Source organism: Pollachius pollachius (assembly GCF_949987615.1).
Source record: "Pollachius pollachius genome assembly, chromosome: 16".
NCBI lineage: Eukaryota > Metazoa > Chordata > Actinopteri > Gadiformes > Gadidae > Pollachius > Pollachius pollachius.
In genome coordinates, this window is record NC_136949.1 from 4,501,767 (window position 1) to 4,507,429 (window position 5,663).

Below are 5,663 nucleotides of genomic sequence, written 5' to 3' on the forward strand. Positions count from 1 at the left end.
TTTTATGAGTAAATGACGAAACAATAAAAGTTTTTTAAAAAATGAACATCTGTTTCACTTTCGCTTTCATTTTAGCCTTATTCCCTTAAAGAATGGACATTTTAAGAAGAACCACGAATCATTGAAGCCGACATCTCGAACCAGAAAGTAAATGAGATGGAGATCCTACCCGCTGGAAAGGCTTTGCATCCAGCCCTGTAATAAAGAGTTGGGCATTGCACAGTATTGCTGTGAAGCATCATTTTGAGCCACACCGCTCCGATAAAAATGCAGCAAATGGACACTTGAATTATTACCATGGTGAATGAGAATGATGAGAAGGGCAGTAATTTCCTTAATGCCTACGATATGTGCTGTTTAATTCACTTTGACCCTGCCCGTTGTACTGACAGTGACATCCACAACATACATCTCTAATGAATGGTATCTCAACACGTTACATCAGTATTAGTCAATTGTAAGTACTGTACATTGAATACAATTCTTGATGCAGCCAAGTATTTTTTGGTATTTGTTGTTTCAGATCTTTCCCAATTATACGGTTCTCCTGTTAAACTTGTCTTGGGACATTTTATCAAACAAATTTGAAATGTGTTTGAATGATGGGTCTAGATCTGTCATGGTATATTGAACATGGAAACAAATGGTCTTGTCCTACTGCATTGAATTGAGCAGAATTCCAAGGGAAGTAACTCTTCTGTCTTAGTCCAGCACTCTCTAACTCCCTCCTTCCCACCTGGTGAAACATGCACCCATTGAATTTTCACATCACATGGAAGGTTGGTTTCGTGAATGGATAGGCTTTATTAGTGTAATGTGTTCTGATGAATTGCAGTACAATCAACGTTGCTGGTTTTAATCTCCCATAGATTAATGCCCATTGAATACTACAATGTAGAATCATGGATTTTTGTATGAAGGGAAAACTACACATAAGGCATGTTGATCGGAGTAAACGTTTAGAGTATTTTGTGAAACTTAACTATAAATGAAGTCTTGGTGAACGAGTGAAATACTGAACTTCAGACTTCATTTTCTAAATATTAGGCTTACTACCTCACGCAGTACATGATTCATGAATAGGGTTTGAAGAGTTAGGCTCACAAATACAGTCCCCAGAACAGAAATCCCTGACCAAAGGGCAAGCATGGAGTCCCGTATGAAACGCAAGGCAACGGTGAACCGCGAGAAGAGGTTGATTTGCACTCAATGAATTGCGTACAACTAAATGGTAAGTATTGCAACTAGTCAATTCACAGGTTGTTGTAATTACTACGGAAATTAAAGCACATTAATGCCACTAAGATGTTAGCGGCATTAATGTTTGACTCCCCAGCTGAAAGGTTCTGGGTTCGATTCCCCAATGTCCAGTCGGCCTGCATGCATCCTTGAGCTAAGATGGCCGACCGCGAGCTGCTCCTTAATGCGGGGTCTGAAGTCGGTTTTAAGTCACTTTGGGTAAAGTGCCAAATGTCAATAGTAATGGTTAAACAAACAATATGTTTCAATGTCTTAGTGAGAGACAGGAAATGTAGTCTCATAAGGCACTCATCATAAGAACCAGGAATTATTTTGGACCTTATTTTGCAAACTTTTTAAAAGTTAAGTTAATGTTAACATACATGATTGTTTAAACGTGTTGTCTTGGCGTCCTGTAAAGGAAAACTTGTATTCTCTGAATATTAAAACCGTTCCTCTCTTCTGTGGCGTTTGACTCTTCTGTGCATCACCTGAACACCAGTCTTCTCCCTGAAAAGGTGTTCTTCATCTTGTCTTTGTTTTTGTATTGCGAATTGGAAACACAATAAGGAAACACTTGTTATTGCTTTTTAATTTGGCTAATATAGATAAAGTAAATCCTGTATAGTTTGTCCATTATCATGGTTAAATCTGATTGTCTACACACTACAGAGCAATGTAAAGTCTAATCATTTAGTGTTATCTGAAAGAGTCATGTTTAGTGCTCATGAAAGAGAAAAACACAATAGCCCATGAGGTCAACAGACTCGACAAACAGTCTTGGGCCGCAGATGAAGAGCATGGCTTGTGATGTACTGGTTGTTAGTCAGGGTAGTGAGCTTTGAACTCTTCGGGTACATTGCTGTCCAGTTTACAGATGACCTTGTAGATAGGCTTCTTCCACGAGGGATCGCAGTCCTTCCCCAGGGAAACGGCCACGTAGAACTCTCTCAGCGTCACCTCCGCCACCTCAAGAAATCTCTCGGGGACCTGTTCACAGAAACATGGAATGAACACAGATTACATGGCTTCATGCACCTGTGAATGAGTGACTTCCCTTCGTAAAGAGTGTGTGTGTGTGTTTTGGATGTGTATTGTAGTATCCATTGTAGGCCTGTATCCATACCGGTAAGTTGGAGGACAATGAAGAGCTTAACCGTTATTTCTTTCAGATCCCTATTGTTTAAACTTGTGGCGTATTGTTGGTTCATCAGTTTGATTCCCAACGGGATCCAAACATTCTTCCATGTATTGTTTAATTTTGATGTTGAAATCTAATCTGAGCAGGTTGCTCTGGTTTAAATGGACAGGTAGCTAAAGCTGAACAGTAAGAAAATTACTTGCGACACAGCTGTAGCTTTATAGACTGGGCATCGATTGAAAGACCATACTGCCATCTATTTTTATTAATAACCGCACATCAATGTCACCACTAGAAATAAAATAGATGCACGCTGCCTCAAATCATTAGTCTCCCCATCCCAGACCTGTCAGCTGTCATTGACTTACCCGTACAACATAACACTTGAGAGACACACACACACACACACACACACACACACCTCTCTCTCATGGGCTGGTGTGTTAATTTGCTGCTGTGATATCTTGTATTGTAATTAACGTCCTATGTGATGTCCACGAGTGGCTATGAATTTCCTCTCAGGAGGACAATGCAACTGAATCTAATTTAATCCAAATAGTTTAATCCAGTGTTAAACTACATGTAGTCAACTCTACAGAGCTGGTGCAACACTAACAGAGAACCATCGGCTCTGGTACTAATGTCCAATCCATTCCCTGTCAAACTACATTAGAGCTATGACTTTATTCTATTATGCACCAGCGGGGCTACTCGATGGCCTGATTATCATGGCTCTAATCACCCTACTCAAAGACATTGCCATGTAATGTTGTGCAGTTTTTTACTGTAGTTTTCTGTAAGGAAAGCAAGTGATGACTCTGCAAGTGATGGCTCCTCCTACAAGCCCAGCCAAACCCAAAGGTCAAGAGTTCACAGTTCATTTGAATTATTTCTGACATTTAGTTCAATCAAATGCAATGTTATAGTCTGTTTGTGTGTGTGGACTTTGCTGCCCTCTGCGTAAGGAGTACAGATTTGAACACTTTGATAGACCATGACCAAGAAGAGAAAAACGCCATTGTGTATACAATCTGACTAAGAGCCCTAACTACCTGGGTTCTGTGAATACATCTCAGAGCGACGGAGGCAGTTCAAGACAAAACAGACTGACATTTTGGGCTTGCTCAGGCTGGCAAATGTAATGTCTCCTACATGTCCATTGGGGAACTGGAACCTCTTTGAATATTCTCCCTGTCATCGTGTTTGTCTACATAAAGGATGCATTCAATTGGAAGTATTTTGCATAATTCATGAACATGTCCCTCATTGTGAGAGTGCTGTAGACTGGGTGGTTTTTGTAGGTTTCTCAGGAACCCATTGAAACAAAATGCTACTAATCCGGCCGGGAATTTAAGATCATACACTATTCATCACACATATTAGAGCTTGAATGAAATAAAGTAAAAAACTTTATTCTATGGATCATCTTGGTTGGCTCGTCTGCAATGTCCTTCATAATTAGCAACAACAAAGAAAAAAACATATGGTTCTTCAACTAATATCTGTCAAAAGACAACTCTTTTCTTTTAAGGGTTTACTGAAATACCGTTGATCCCAGAAAATGTGTCCATTGCACAAAGAACGGATTCATGGGTCGACCATGATGTGAACGTGTTTTAGAGACGATACAAAAACAAAGCTTATAGAAACTCCTGTGACATTGACCTACGCCAAATAGAAAGCTAGAAGCACATAAACAACACAATGTTCAGGAGTGTATTGCAGGAGGATTTATACAGGCTGAGCCACCCCCCCACGTATAACGAGCAGGGACAATCATCCACGGAGGGAGAGATCAGCCAAAGTAACACTGGGATGACTAACAGGGCTGGATTTATCAGCCTTCTAGGCAGGGAATTAAGCTCCCTGGGGAGTAAATAACATTTCAGGAACACTTCCGTCAGAGTGCAGTAAAAAAGAAAATAGCATTTTAAGGGAGTCTTGTGTAGAAAAATGCTGTGACAATGATAACCAATCCCCTTTAAAAACTCCTTAGCTATTTCAGTTTATATTTGTTATGGGCTTGCTGATTTAGAGGCTTGATCACCTTGTTGTTTGTTCATCCCAAGCCAGCCCAGCTCTCTGCTATGGATCCATTCAGAACAGTTCAACAGAGATGAGGGAACACTCACAGCAGGGCTGTTGCTGGTGTTTAAATCGAATCAACCTGTAGGCTCTAACCAAATTCTGTGTTTTTAATATGAACTAAATGTAGTTAAAAATTAGACCACGTCATTATAGTAAGGCTCAGCATTAACAAATGAATACACTGTACACAAACTAACATGAACAAAACTCAGCCTAAAAATGTCACATTTACGTAAAAAGAAAAAGTATTTTTCACCTCTGAGACTAAATACCTGTTTATATCTCCTGTGTTCTGGGTAACAAGTGTGTTCACACAAAGCCATCTTTCCTCCGGGACCTCACATTTCTAAACAGTGCTACAATCAAACACAACAAATTGATCATAACCATGCTAAACACGGATTCACTTGGGCGAAATAACAGAAAACTCTTGTTTACAAATGACTTGCCTCGTGTATAAGGGTGTATAGGGCTAGGGAAAAAAGGACCTTACAAGATACACAAAAGTGACACATTGTCTCATAATTCACCTATGGTTATGATATTGTGACACACCATTGTGATTTTAGTTACACAGACACACACACACACACCGTCTCTGAAACTGTGTCTCACCTGGAAATCACTGGCCTTGTTGTAGTGCATGTTGAGGGTCCTGAACAACTCTGATTCTCTGCCCACAGTCAGGGCCCCGGTGTGGGCCACGCCCTCGGCCACGGCCTGGCGCGCCTGCTTCTCCATCTGGATGTAGTAGAACTCCCGGAAGTTGCTGAACCACTTGATGAGCTGGGAGGTGATGCAGCGGGTGAACTGGACCCACCGAGAGAGAGAGAGAGAGAGAGGGTGAGTCAGCCATACACAATGGGTAAGGTGAGTGGGTCAGGTTAGGGATAAAAGAGATTATGTAATAAAGAGAAACTGTAAAATGTGTAATGTCTGCACCACAACCAGATCTAATTGCTCATTTTAATAATAGTATTATGTATATAATTTATATATTTATCTGTATATTTATTGTTCAGTGATTATCGACTTTGTTTTGATTGTGAATGCTAATAAAGTATGTTTTGAATAGATCTGTTGTCTTTTGTGTACAACTTTATCGATAGTTCGTTACTACCATACTGTATTTAGCAATATTTTATTATAGCCTCCTGAAGAAAACCTTCTTTGCATCAGACCTGATGATATTGAA